Source organism: Trachurus japonicus, chromosome 10 (assembly GCF_045865225.1).
Source record: "Trachurus japonicus isolate A0001 chromosome 10, Traja_1.0".
Taxonomy (NCBI): Eukaryota; Metazoa; Chordata; class Actinopteri; order Carangiformes; family Carangidae; genus Trachurus; species Trachurus japonicus.
The window spans coordinates 27,693,405-27,709,047 of record NC_140916.1 but is presented as its reverse complement, the minus strand read 5'-3'; the positions used below and the strand labels follow the sequence as shown (position 1 = coordinate 27,709,047).

At 43.9% G+C, this 15,643-nt stretch overlaps 1 long non-coding RNA gene across 1 annotated transcript; it reads right to left on the bottom strand.

Moving 5' to 3' along the window:
* Positions 1 to 13,107: 13,107 nt before the first annotated feature.
* On the bottom strand, positions 13,108 to 14,206 carry LOC146980233 (uncharacterized). The gene is made up of 3 exons (XR_015036812.1): positions 14,072 to 14,206; positions 13,581 to 13,960; positions 13,108 to 13,497 (listed from the first exon to the last, which is right to left on the bottom strand). It is a non-coding gene; the product is annotated as an uncharacterized LOC146980233 (long non-coding RNA).
* Between the last annotated feature and the right edge of the window lie 1,437 nt (positions 14,207 to 15,643).

The window sequence follows — 15,643 nt, the reverse complement described above, 5'->3', positions numbered from 1 at the left end:
ACATCAAACGCGCCTGAGTCGGAACAGAGCGGACACAGATCCACTGGAGAGAGGAGGGGGTGTGACTCACCATCACTCACTCAGAACGCTGCCGTTACCAGGTTACAAAACGAGCCGTCTCACTTCCCAGCCGCTTGACAAGTGCGGCACTGTTCCAAAACATATTTCAACTCTGAGCGCCGCGACAAAAAAAGGAAGCGCTGAGAGCTTTTTTTTCCCGCTGATGCTGAGTGGCGTGAGCGCTGAGCTCCATAGGATCTGAATGGAAAGTAGACGCCCAGAGCGCTAAAAGGGCGTCTGGTGGACACGGCCCCTTTGCAAATGGAAAAAGAATGTATGTCACAGGTGGGAATAAGTCGTTTTTTAAAGCTTGATCCATTATTTGTTTATGAGTTTGATGTGCCCTTACTTTATATTTACAGTATATTTATTCCTTATGATGTGTTGGTGCCTGGTTTGTGTTTGCTTTTTTTGCTTCTTTTTCTAATTCATAGCTGGATCAAGTCAATCAGACTATCAGGTACACCTGTGACAGACTACTCTTGGGATTGGGACGGCACCCCTGACGCAGTCAGACGGCACCCCAGTGTGCCGCGGCACCCACTTTGAGAAAGGCTGCTCTCTGTACTACCAAAGCATTCGCTGGAGTGTGTGTACCCAGTGCCTTAAACCTTTTAATAGCGGACTTTTTTCAGGTTCAGAAAGGCACCCTTTTCCATAAATAATTAAGGGCTGGCATTCCGACACATTAAAGTAAACGTTCGGAATGGCACCATTCTATATATTACCAATGATATTATTATCAATTTTTTTTTTTTTCCTGAATATTTCCTTGTGGCAATACCTATTGGACTAGTGCAAAACAGAGGGGGGGAGTCGAAGGGGCCAATTAAGTAACTTTTATTAAGTTCTTTCCCTAGCAGCTGAGATACACTCAGGGTCTTTGAGAGCAGACTGAAAATTTTTTGTGACATTACTAGAGTCCAGAGATGAAACAACTCCAACTCGAAAACCCTGTGATAGTCCAGTGAACAGGTGATTAATGGCGCTTTCACACCTAATAGTCCGGACCAAGGTCCGGACTTAATTTTTTTTTTTTGTTACATTGTTTCCATATAGTCCAGTAAAGTTCGCTTTCACACTGCTATTATGACAGCGGACTAAAAGATCTACCGACGTCATGACGGATGAGCGTGCGTCTGACGTTAGCGCATAGAAAGTGCTCTGAAAAAAATAAAATAAAAATGTGTAAAAAAAAAAAAAAAATTAAGAAAAAATATAGCCTACTGCTGGAAAGCACGCTGTGGTTTGTAATCGCGGTGCAGAAGAGTGAGTTTAGAGCTGATGAAAGGAGAGAAAAAAAGAGGATTGTGCCGCGGCGAAATGCTCTCATTGATCAGAGTGGCAGCGATCAGCGATCAGCTGTTTTGTGTAGTGGAGGGGAACACACACACGCTATGCGCACACGCACGATCCGCCTGTCAGATGCGGCTACATCTCTCCAGGTCACTTGTGTGTGAGTGTGAGAGAAATAAAAGCTCTGACTTGCTGGGGCAGACGTTGTTTGGTGTCACCCCCTGATCCGTCTTTTTCAGACTTTTTTCGGCGGAAAAAATATATATTCGGGTCATTATATAAAAAAATAGGCTTGCATGTATCGTTTGGGGATTTATATTAAACACTCGACTGTTTAATTCCGTGTAAACGTTTACAAGTGTAGCCTACACTGACACACCCATCCCTCTGACCAAATCTGGATATAATATGATTTCCTCCTCTCCCCAAGTGTTGCCGCCGGTTGCCGTGGCTCCTCTTTCCTTTTTTTCTGTTTATTTACTTTTTTCGGCACGAGCGCATCTGACGTTATTTCCTGTATTTGGTCTGATAGTTCGAACCTTCCAAAAAAATGCTTTCACACTACGCAGCAGCGGACCTTGCTCCAGGATAGTCCGGACCAAGACCACGTCCTGAGGCTGGACCAAAGACTCGGTCTTTAGTCCGGACCGTGGTCCGGGGGAGCTTTCACACCTGTCAATTTGATCCGAACTATCTGGAAAGTCCAAAAGTCCGGACCAAACGAGGTTGGTGTGAAAGCCCGATAACAGAGTCAGGATGAGTGGAGAATTCAGCAGCCAGAGCTTTCACATTAACTGGAGTAGACGGATGATTTTTTTTTTATATGATTGAGAGCTGCGCCGATTCGTTAGGTACGAGCACGCCAGGCGGCGGGGACACATGGATCAGGGGTGCGCATCCTTGCATGCACTGCAAACGTGGATAAATGCACAACTCGGGTTTGTGCGAACATTTTCGTTGAAGTTATTGCAAATAGGCTGATTGTTGAAGAATTCCACCTTTCTACCACACTTGTCAGTCATGGAGCGTGGTGCGGGACCATTATGAAGGGAATAGGAGCCGGTGGTAGAAACGGTAGCAGTACACAGAGCCTGTCAGGGACCAAGCAGTAAGGAACAGAAAAAAGCAGCAAAATCAAACTCACAACTCAACTCAAGGTTTGGGCCCCTAAAAGAGGTCAACTTAACTGGCAAACAATAAGGCGCAACTGAAACAACAAACCTTCCTGCTGTGTCATTCAAAGGGAACTTAAATACTGGCTCGGGCAAACCAAATGAAACACAAGGGATAAACAAAATGGGCAACACACTAAACTAATATAAAAACTAATCCGCACACCAGCAAAAGCTCCAGAGCAATAATTTATTATCACCCAAGGGGGAGTGTAACGTTACGGGCTCAAAGACCCTTCCTCAGACTAAAACAGGTGAAAGCAGTGAGCCTCTAATATACTCTTATGCTCACATTAAGTGCACAATATTCCAAAAAACATTACATAATAAAAACACAGACGTTAACCCATGTAGCTGCGGCCATCACAGAGCAAATAGGCGTCTACTGCGACCCTCCTGTCGAGAAAAATGGAGCGAATGACACCCCTGAAAATCCCAAATTGCGACCAGGAAAAACTCTGGTGAGACGGGGGTCAGCAGATTTGATGATGGCAGTGATATTCTCAGAGGAAGAGACTTTTTTGTCGCACTCTGGTGACGGGAGGATAAGGCTGAAAAGGTTAACGTCTTTGCCTTGCAGGATCTTTTGTCTTGTGCGGTAGAAATATTTGCAGCAGAGGGAATGTATGGCCTACCTAGCAGAGGAGCAGGGACAGCTGACATGACGAATGAGACGCCGCTGCGCTGATTGCGGCAGGCGGAAGAACAGCACTTGAGTGAGGCGGAGCGAGAGTGGGTCTGAAGCATTTTTTAGAGACTGGAGGCGGGAATCGATAGCCTGGACTGATCTATCATTAGGCAGCGAAGATGGACCAGCGGAAGAGCCGACAGCCGGAGCAGCGGCGGCAGTGGAGGTCCAGCGATAACGGCAGGATCTGACCGGCTGGCTGATGGAGGACGCCTCGATGAAGATGCTCTCCTCTTCGAACGAGGTGTGTCTGCCTTCTTGGACCTAATCCGCCTGCACTGAGCCGGCGCAAATTCCTCGACAGAGACCAGAGAGGCAGTGGGGGTTCCAGTGTTCCAGTGGCGGGATTTACCGGCCGAACTCACCCTCAGCCATTGTAAACATCACTGTGAGTGTCAGGGTTGAGGAACAGGACCATGACAGGGGATAAATGCAGGTAATACATACAGATGATCGGACAAAGACAAAGGGAGACACTGAGTTTACATACATGAGGGAACGAGACACAGGTGGTGCAATTAACACAGGTGAGACACGTTAGGTAATCACGAGCAGGGGGCACACAGGAAGACAGGACAAGGACTTCAAACTAAAACAGGAACTACACTAGGACAAAGACACAGACCATGACACATAGGAAAACACAGAACTTAAAGACCGGGTAAACCAAGAATAAATATGTGTTTTAGGTTTATAATACCACAGGAAAACATTATTAACCACTCTGTCAAATTTGGAGGACTAAAAAAGTTGTTAAATATATAAATTTCTGCATCAAATTTGTCAATAAATTAGCAGTTTTCTCTGCTTCCGGACGGTGGGGGCGTGTCGCGATATGGTCGTGCTGCAGGCAAAGAGACCACGCCCCATGGCAGGAGAGCTGGACTTCACTTGCTGAACATCCCTGATACACAACCTAAACATGTACACGTCGTCATGAAATAAAGACGGGAAAGTGACCTCAAACACACTCCACCACACACCCCAGTCCTCAGCACTAACACAGCTGATAAAACTTAAGGAAATATTCTTACCTTAACTCTTGGTGTCTAAAACAGTCGCAGCAGCAGTCATCCAGCTGCAACAGGTTATAATCCACCATGCTGTTCTCGTTTACATCTCATTACCTGTCAGCATGTTTTTTTTTAAAGTATATTTTTCGGCTTTTTGCCTTTATTTGATAGTGATGACAGTAGAGATAGACAGGAAATGGGGAGGCAGAGAGAGGGGGAATGACACGCAGGAAAGGTCTGCCTGACGCGGGATTCGAACCGGGGACGCCTGCGGCGAGGACTCTAGCCTCTGTGGAAAAAAATAAAGTTTTTAGCTAACGTTAGCTTAGACTCTAGTCAAAAGACGGTGTTGCTGCTGCTGCTGTGTGTGTGTGTGTGTGTGTAGCCCAGTGCTTCTCAAAGTGTGGGGCGCGCCCCACTGGTGGGGAACGGAGACATGACAGGTGGGGCGCGACAAACGGGAGGGAATTTTCAATTTCATGCCTATCTTACTATAAATGCTATTGACAATAAAGATAATTCACTCTAAACAAAACAGCCACACACAAACAAAGTAATAATGAATAGCTAAAATTATTAAAAAGCATTAGGAGACCGGGAGAAAAAATGTAACCTGGAACTAAAGTGCAAAAACAATGATTGACGTTGGGATGTTAATTGCAGCGAGCCAACATTTGCAGCGGGACAACAAGGCAGCAGCAGAGAATTTCTAACAGAGACCGGCTCTGGTAGCAGGCTGCTGGGTTCACACCGGACGCCGAAGCACCGCGAATAGCGCGGAGCAGAGACCGCTTCCCTTCGGTGCTCAAGTACCGGTCGTGTAGTTCAGACCAGTGGTGGAAGTCGCGGTTCGGCGCCTGGTCAGTTTTGTGCGCGAGCCGCGAGCGACCGCGTCAATCTTGGCAGGAAGTCACACATGAAACGACGAGAAAATCCGGTCAATTGTCAAAATAAAGCACTTTTCAAAATAAAACACAGCGATTGACAAATGCGATCATATTTGTGTGCGTTTTATAGCTTATGTCAGACTCGAGAGAGATGAAAACGCACGCACGCACGCACGCACACACACACACACACACACACACACACACACACACACACACACACACACACACACACACTTCTCAGCTCAACATTGAGCATGACTTGAGGCAGTTTCAAGCCTGCAAGCCTGCAACCACATTGCAGCCACTAATGCAGGGACAGTGCACTTGTTCATGTTTTAGTTTTTTGCACAGATTGCAAATGAAACACTGTTTCATTATTTGACTACTGTAGCCTACTTTTACTTTTAGTTTTTAATCTGCACTTTTATTTTCTCTTTTTGAACTTTGTGTTATTTCATGTTTTTGATTTTGACTCATGAAATATGACTGATATACTTAGTGCTAGTAAGTTCAATAAATTTGAAGTAATTTTTGTTGGGGCGACGGGGTGGGGCTTGAAAATCCCCACTTGTTAAAAGTGGGGAATGACGAAAAAAGTTTGAGAACCACTGGTGTAGCCTAACGTTGTGAGGGGTGTGTGACCGGGGGAGTCAGCCTCTCTCCCCACGGTGACAGCTGTTTATCACGGTGTGACTACGTTAACGTCAGCACTGTAAACTCGTTATATGAAGGAAAAAGACAGTATAGTGGTCTCCTCTGTGTGTGAACATGAACTACGTTTAGTTAGCTGGCTGTTTCACGTGTTTCAGCTAGACTCAAGTAGCCTGGCTCTCGCCAGACCCTTGTAGTTCCGCAAAGCTACGCTGAGCTCCACACAAGGGTCTGGGACTGCTCCATAGGCGATTCATTTCAGAAGGCGGGGCCTTGTAAAAAAATCTTGTATGTGATTGGATAAACCACTTGTCCGTTATCTTGAATGACGTGCTACTTCAGCCACTCACTGCGAGCCGCCATTGTTGTTTGACTCAAACAGTCGCTTCAGCGCTACGTCACACCTCAGAAAGTCCCGCCCGGCGATCCTGATTGGTTCATTATTTTTTGCTCCGGGGAAGAAGTTTGCATTGGCCTCGAGTCCAGACCCTTGTGTGAAGCTGAGCGTAGCGCCTCTGGTGGAGCTTTGCGGAACTACAAGGGTCTGGCGAGAGCCAGCTAAGACTCAAGAGCAAGTGGGACGGAAAACCACAGAAGTCAGTTGGCTGAATGTATTTATACTTAGAGCAGAGCAGGGGGCGGGTTTATGTACGACTGGGAGAAAAAATGAGATCGCTGTGTTTTGAATTTGACTGCAGTAACCGTTTTTGGCCACATTCTTACATATGGCACCTTTAACTAAACAGGGGAACACACAGAGGACGTGACAGTGAGGGGAAGAGATGGGCTACAGAAGCCTGGAACGAAAAGAAAGCAAAGTGCAGCAAAATGCCCTTTCATAGGTAAAATAATAATAATAATAATAATAATAATGATAATAATAATAATAATAACAATTTGACTAAGATAAAATTCACAAACCAAATACGACATAAATATAACAAATCATAAAGGTGCATTTTAACTCTGTTACACCAGCTGGACAGCTGAAGCCCTGGGGCTGGAGAAAGAGGCTAAGTAGCCTACTGTAACAGTGGATAGCTAGTAGCTTCTCAGGACTCTGTTTGTACTAGCTGGCAGCCCCAGTAGTAGGACATCTGATCTACGACCACCAGCTAATACGAACGAGACCTAAGAAGGACTAGCTAGCTTGAGTTAATTAGCTAACGGTAGCTACGTCAGCTAACTACATTGAATTTGTTTTGACTGACTGTAACAGAACTTTGATAACGTTTTAATATGAAACTTACCTTGTACAAAATGCTTGCTGCAGATCCTCGAGTATTTTGAGGGCTGCCAGTCCTTGCAATTAATTGCAGCTATACATAGCCGTCTTCTGTCCTTCTCAAGGCAGGTTTGCAGCCTTGTCTGTTGGTACACTGCATAAAATTAAGTTAAAACCGATAGAAAACCACAAAATGTCAGGAACAATAACAAGCCTCCTTGTCTTTCTATTGAGTCCAGTGTTCTTTTGCCGTCCGTATCTCACGTGAGTGGAGCATGACATCACGTGCGAAGGGTCAATAGCTGCCCATCTATCTGCCTGTGAGTGGCAGTTTTGGTGTAAAATCAATACATTTTTAATTAATGATTTATGATGATGATTACTGATTTATTTAAAACAATAATGGCTGTATCTAGCAAGTCACTGACGTCCAATGTCTTAGGCCTATAAAGCCCTTGTCAGTATACACGAATTCGGAGAACGTTTTGTGTATGCCGCCATCTTGCGGCGGCGCCATTGCTGCGGTGACATTCGTCAGCTGTTCGTCAGCTGTTTGTCAGCTGTCACTCAACTGACTCTGACACTGACAGCATCATGAATACCTGGATTGATGATGTTAGACAGTGGCCTCCGGTAGCTGATGAAGGTATTTTAAATGAATACCAATATTAATTTAGAAATAATCATTTGTTTGAGCGATATAAGATTAGAGTAATAGGGAGAGACTATCATTAAACACTGTGTAACGGACGGTTATGCATAACCGTTACGTTACGTGTGCTGGCGTTAGCAAGCTAGCAGCGTGACATTTAATCATTATGGACAGGCTACGTGACCTAAAAAAAACCAACAACACGTGTTTGTGTTTTGTTTTAGGTATTCAAGAATATTTCATTGATCGCCTGGCCTCCGATGACCAGAAAAACGGCAATTACAGGTCTCTGATTGAGGGTCAAAATTACCTGAGCTCCGGATGGGTCGGGCAAATTTTACACTGCCTTTTAGACGACCATCACATCGTATTGAAAGGATCAGTGAGACATTCGCAGACCATCCACTGTCACCACGACGTGGAAGTGACCGTGAGAAGGGAGGATGGCCAGGTTGTACGAGCCAGCTGTGACTGCATGGCTGGCAGAGGCTGCTGCTGCAGCCACGCTGCAGCTCTACTGTACAAGGTGAAGGAGGCTGTCAGGCAGGGTCTGACTGGCATGTCCTGCACGGACCAGCTGTGTGCATGGAACAAATCCACATGGCAAAATGTGGTACCTGACACAGTACAAAACATACGGGGTCCTTCTGAAGGACCCAGTAAAAGTGCAAAAATTGCATCAAAAACATTCACAAATGACACAGAAGTCATACAGCATCTTACCTCTCCTGAGATGGCTGGCTTGGCCAGAATCCCGGGAACAATTTTAAATCACTTGCTGACTGCCAAGCCACAGGAGGGAACAGAGAATGAACTCCCCAAACATCACACAAATTGTGCTGAGCAAAAATGTGACCTCTGCAATTCAGTGTTCGAAACATATGTAAAAAGTGACAAATATATGAGGGAACAAATCAAAGAAAAAACAAAGGGCCAGAGTAGTCAGTTATGGATTGACCAAAGAAAAATTAGAATCACGAGTAGTGAAGCAGCTAAAGTGCCCAAAAAAAAAGACCCGGCCAATTGGATTGAGAGAAAATTAAACGGCAAGTTTATTGGAAACGAAGCAACGAAGTATGGTCAAACATCTGAACCTTTGGCCAGAAAATGGTTTGAGGACAACACAGGGCAAACAGTGGAGACAACAGGTCTCATTGTGGATGAAGAAGAGAACTGGCTTGGTGCCAGCCTTGATGGACTCATTGATTCAGAGACAATACTGGAGATTAAGTGTCCTACACAGAAAAAAATGGAGGCACACAATAGCAGCCTGGTACAAATGATCCAATCAAATAAATACGATGTAAGACACATCAATGGATCATATGTTCTGAGAGAAGCAGGACTGGGTTACTACTGTCAAGTACAACTTGCAATGCGGTGTGCAAAGAAAACAAAATGCAAATTCTTGGTGTGGAGCCCCACTGAACACATCATTTTGGATGTTCCTTATAACAAGGACTGGACAGAGAAAAAAATCTCCCACCTGAGGAAGGTTTACTTTGAACATGTCCTACCAGCAATAGCTACAAGAATAACACATGGTGTAATGAAAGTTCGTGGACTCAAGTAGTTTTGCTCAGACTTTAATGAGGACTACAGTGTCATACAGTGACTAAGCCGAGCTGTACTTACAATGTTAAGTAAACAGTAAGAAAATATCACAGGAACAAATATACATAGTTAAATTACATTTACTGTAGAATAAGAATAATATAATAATAATAATAACTGAGAAAAAAGATCTGTAAAAAAAAAAGAGAAGAAAAGCATCTTTGTGCTTACATTTGTAAAAAAAAAAAAAAAAAGATTGTAGCATCTCTAAACTTACATTTGTAAAAGAAGAAAAAAAAAAGATTGTAGCATCTCTAAACTTACATTTGTAAAAGAAAAAAAAAAGATTGTAGCATCTCTAAACTTACATTACATTTAAACTTTTTTTTTTTTTACATTTAAACATTTAAACTGTGTGTGAACATAGATTTTGAATATCAGACACACTGTGAGAATATCATTACTTTTGATTTTCATATTGTTTCTGTGTGGTCATAGATGTGGGGATGTGGGGTCGGGCTACTGGCTAATCACGGCCTGCTGATGACAACTGAGCCCGGTGCTCACTAGGTTATATTAGCCAGGCTGGTAATTGCTTGCTCTCTCTCTCTTCTCTCCCTCTCCTGCAGGCACCCTGACGGCGATGCATTGTCCGTAGACTCTTCTGTTGTACATCTTCATGCAGCCTACAACACCCCTACACTTCACTCCACACACACACAACATGCTCCACGTGCCTGACATCCACACTCCATGATTCATGATCTGTTGCTTTACCATATGATTTCCTGTTAAATAAATACTTCTTTAACCTCCTGGGTCAAGGAGGGAAGGACGGAAGGAAGGAAGTTAGGAAGGATAAAGGGATAGAAGGAAGGAAGGACGAACGAAGAGAAAGAAAGAAGGCAGGAAGGACGAAGGGAAAGAAGGAAGGAAGAACAAAGGGAACGATGGGAGGAAGGAAGGAAGGGGAAAAGGAAGGAAAGATAGATGGGGGGAAGGAACAGAGCAGGTCAACTGGATCAAAAGAGGAAGGAAGAAGAAGTAAGGACGAAGGGAAGGAAGGAAAGAAGCAAGGGAAAAAGGATTGTGGAAAGAAGGAAGGATGGAAGGAAGGAAGGAAGGAAGGATGGAGGAAGTGAACAGATTGACCCAGAAGGACAACAGGAGGGTTAATTGTGACCAGAGCATGTCTCCCCCTCTTTTGTCATGGCTATAAGAGCCAGGCTATGACAACAGTGGGGGCTAAGCGGCCCCAACTGTTGTCACAGCCTGGCTCTTATAGCCATGACAAAGGAGTGAGAGACGCTGTGGTCACAATTAAAGAAGTATTTATTTAACAGGAAATCATATGGTAAAGCAACAGATCATGAATCATGGAGTGTGGATGTCAGGCACGTGGAGCATGTTGTGTGTGTGTGGAGTGAAGTGTAGGGGTGTTGTAGGCTGCATGAAGATGTACAACAGAAGAGTCTACGGACAATGCATCGCCGTCAGGGTGCCTGCAGGAGAGGGAGAGAGAGAGCAAGCAATTACCAGCCTGGCTAATATAACCTAGTGAGCACCGGGCCCAGTTGTCATCAGCAGGCCGTGATCAGCAGGGGCGTGACAAGCCAGTAGCACGACCCCATCACTGGGGCCGCCACAGTAGACAACATTTGTTGTAATTTAATGTAATATAAATGTGTGTCTATGGAACAGAGTTGTTGGTTCATCTTAGTTCACTTATTCCTATTGTTTCTGGAACTCATTAATTTAAGTTCTTTATGGTTTCTACTGGAAAACAATGTTAACAAATGTGTTCAAAAATGTTACATGTTGGTGCTTCATTTTACTTTTTCCAGAATGATAAAAAAGCAGATGTTAAACACCAATGACTTGTGGACAATACAATTACTAGCGCCATATCAAGCTTAGTTTTCCCCAATGTCTTCTGCAATGTCCCATAAATATTAATCTGCCTCTTGCTTATCAATGTCTTTACCTTTATCTATTTCAAATTCCTTGTCTTCCTCAGTTTTCTCCCCGAATCAACTCAGGTTGCATGTTACACAGGCCTGCACATATACTTACAATATCATCAACATGTTTTACGCTACCAGGGATTACATTACTCAAAATTTTGAAACATTTGAACCTTCTAATTGCACGCTCAACATGGATTCTGACATTGGCCAGACGGCGTGTTCCTGTAACGTCATGCTCTGAAAGTTCTTTACAGCCACGTGTAAATGCTGGAAGAGCCAAAGTCACTCCTGGAGGCAGTACATCTGTAATTGTAAATCCACGGTCTGCCAAAATCTGATCACCGGGAATCAAATGGTCGACAAGACCACTGTTCTTAGTGATAAAAGTATCACTGGCTCTGCCACCGAACAGTTTTGATACAAACATCACATAACCATTGGGGGCTATGCAATATAGAACTTTGTAGGTGTTATGGTGTTTGTAGTTGCTGTATGTCTGTGATTGTTTCCTTAAGTTCTTAGGCCTTTGTACAAATATTTCTGTGCAGTCTATGATGCATGTTGCTTTAGGGTAGTTTTCACTAAAACTCTGTGGTCTTATTCTTTTCAGAGTATCTCTAGGCAGCCAAGCAATAACTTTTTCTCTCATGAACTTTGCAAGTACTGGTCTCCACATTGTGAAGATCTCACATGCTATGGTCCTGCTGATCCCAAACCGTTGACCTAAGTCTGCAAACATCAAACCAAGACGAAGCCTCATTAAAACTAATAGTAGCTGTTCATGGGCCGCCAACTTGGAAACTTTGGTTTGTGGGAGAAAAGCCATGATTGTGTATAAAAGTTGCCAAAAAATGTTAATACCTAGGCCAGTGAAAAACTTTGAATCTCTGTCATCCAAATCACAAGCTGACAGTGACGGTGCAGGATCAGTTTGTGTAGCACTGTCTTTTGTTGAATTTTTAGAACAGTACTTATGGTCTGTATAGTCTAGTAGCCAGGGGGGGTTCCCATGCACCCGAAAGATATATTTTTCTAACTTACCTTTTTGTAATCCTTAGGGTGTCTAGTAAATGATTTTTGATGATCCCCGCGCCAATTATTGTCCCATGCATGTTTTTTTTGACCATCTTTTGTGGCCATCCTGGATTTCCGACTGTGAAAAATGAAAAATTTAAATCTATATAGCTCCTGAACTATACGTCCTACAGAGACAGCTGACCCCATTTTATCTTTGTCTTGGTATGAGAAATTGGTAGAGATGAAGGTTGCCATGATTAAATCATGTGTGGTACATAAAAAATCAGAAAAACACAAAAAAAAGTTAAAACAACGGCGGAATTCTATCACAGGAACTCCTCCCCAATGCGTCCCATTGACATTTTTTTCCTAACTTTTATAATTTTACAATCTTCAAGATGTCTTGTAAACAAATGTTGATGATCCCAACCTGAATTATATTCCCATGTATGTTTATTTTGGCTATTTTGGCTGCCACCACCTGGATTTCCTAACATGATTTTTGAACATTCCGAAGTGTTTAATTTGGCCTTAAGTAGCTTGTGAGGGGTCAAACTAGGGGTTTTTCACTATTCTGAGTTGATTGCAAGCATTCGTTTTTCAACCAAAACACTCCTTGGTGGTAAAACAACAGCCACGCCCACATTTCCCACTCAGCGGAACCCCCGCACAAACACCCCCCACCACCAACAGAATGTATTACAGAGAACCTATTCCTTCGCATGGCAGAGGTTATCTTTTTGGTTGTCACATAAATATGTAAGGTATATTACTACTAAATACTCAATATGATATAACTTATATTCTGTACAATGTGTGTCAAGTGAGTCAAAATATCGAGGGAAATTATGTTTATTCATCAGGGTCTTCATATTCAATCTCTTGATCCTCGTCTGCTTCTTCACCCTCCATCTTTTCAATTGTTTCCTCCAGCAGGTCAATGAGTGAAGGGGGGAGGATAGGGCCACAAGACCACACAGGTTCAAGGGTACCCTCACACTTCTCCCACCCTTGGCCAGGATCGTAGGGCTTGGGGCACCAGAATATTGGTGTGGCAGCTCTCTTATAGATGGCCAGACGGTGGTTCACGCGGTTGATGTGTGCAACCAGATTGTCCCTGCAAGGTGGGAGCCGGGAGAGATCCACCTTGGATTTGGGTGTCAGTGTTGAATCATCCCCGATCATCCTCTTCAGCATGATGGTACGCACGGTGTTCACCTTCCTCTCATGGGCCTGGCCATACATCAGACATGTGTATGCCTCAATGTCATCCACCACTTCAGGCGGCACTGTCCACTGGTCACCAAGTTTTCTAGGGAGATAAGTAATTATTATATCATAAAGTCTTACTGTATCAATGCCTATGTTCAGCAATAACTTGCTACTAAAAATCACCTAAAGGCTGTGTGGTACTCTTGATGGCTCTGCAGCTTCTTCAAAGGCCCGACCTTCCCTTTGCCCTTAAAGGCACTTGTAACGTCTTCCCCTGTGAAGACGTACAGGCCCAGCGTTGTTGTGCAGTATTCTGCCCCCTTGGATTTTGCCAGTTCACTGATATTTATAATTCTCCGATGCTTTCCAGTGCCGATATCTATATAGATGGTCAGCGGGATAGACTGGGCGTGGTGCAGGAGGATGAAGAAAATATCAGTGTCTGGTGTCCGCACCACAGCTGTCTTGTGTCCAAGCTTAGCAGCATACATAAGATACAAAACCACACGTGTATCTGTTTCTTCCTGCGTTGACTCTAGCTCTTGGATTTCACATGTGGTCACCTGAAACAAGTTATTGTGTAAGGTTTGATTTTATACATTACGGCGGTTCAATTACCCCCAAACGTGTCTAATTAAATGGTTATAGTGAATCATGCATATCAGTATACTCACATTGCCACCAGATGATTCCAGCTGATAGGCTTTGCCTTCCACAATTACCAACGCTGTCCCACATTTCTCAAGTCGTGATGCAGATGCTTTGCTGCCCCACACTTCTAATAGCAGTCTGCAGAGTTGTGTTTTGTTTTCATCATTTCCTAGAAAGAGTTTGAAATCACTTGGCTTCCTTGTTGCAGGACCACCAATGATGTACCGCTGGGACATGCCACGACGCAATCTCTCCTGAGATTTGACAGAGTCAACATAGTATGAATCAGTAGAGAAGAAGAAATGCTTCTTAGCCACCATACGATCTAAAGCCTGGAGGCAAATTCCCTCGAATGTTTGTGGGAGGTTCTTCAGGGCATGGAAAAGGGCATTGCCATCCTGAATGTAAAAAGCATCTTTCGGATAAGGCACATCTTCAAGAGCGTCTTCCATCATGAAATGAAGCATTGCAGCCTTGTTGGTTTTGTTGAAGAACCCATCAGATGTGCCTAGGCTGGGAGGAACTGGGAAGAGTGAGTACTGCATAAGCTCGTCAAGGTTAAGGGGTTCATCCACGTTCTGCGACTTGATGAGCAGCAAGAATGCAAGGTCACTTTGTTGACAGTACTGCACTACCTGCAAAGATGAAAAGGTAAACGATACAATTTACCACAGTCTGCCCTGCATGTCAAAAATGGCAACAATAATATCTATCTAATATCTATCTATATTAGGAGTGTGTGGTCTCACACCTTTCCCTGGGAGGCAGTGAGCTTGACTGTCTTGCTGGAGGCCTCCATAGTCTTCAGCTTCAACTTCTTGATTGGCTCAAAGAACAGCTTCTCAGAAGAACCATTCACAAAGCGACCTTGGATGAAAGCTTCCTTGGACTCTTTACCAGCTGCCTCAGCACGAAGGACATCAAACTCAACCTCTGGAGAAGCAGGGGCACCAGATGCTAGGTTGTACAGATGTTCCTTGTCAACCAAGGAGAATGGATTGTTGAAGCTTTGAACAGCAGAGATGGTACGCTGAACTGCCTCTTCTGATTTTTTTATTTCAGCTCTCTCTAGTTCTCGATGTTTTCCGGCCTTTGGACAGTCAGGGTCATTGACGAGGTCGCACATCTCCAGCATCTTTTGGAAGTATTGAACCCGCAATGATGTAGTGCGACACCATCGCTGGTAGGCACCAAACATGGAGAAGAGCCCTGTGAACCCACCTGAAAAGATAAAATACTGTAATTATATTTTTAGTGATGCCAACAGTTTTTAGCAATACTTAAATTGTGTTATAATCATAGAAGCAGTGGTACTAATAGTTTGTTTATGTGGCCTACCTGCTGACTTGGCAAATTTCATGAATGTCTCCTCCATTGTCTTGTCCACTGCACAAAGTGAACCAGGAATGAGCGATCGTGCCACTGCAATGCCACCTTTCTTCAACAGCTCTTTGGCACCAGGATGAGACAGATCAATATTTGTCAGGAATACCTCCAGCCACACCAAGTACCTGCAAAGGAGTAAAATATTATTGATAGTTACTTCAACACCACTATGACATTGTCTACTAGATTACTCATCATATTGCATGTCA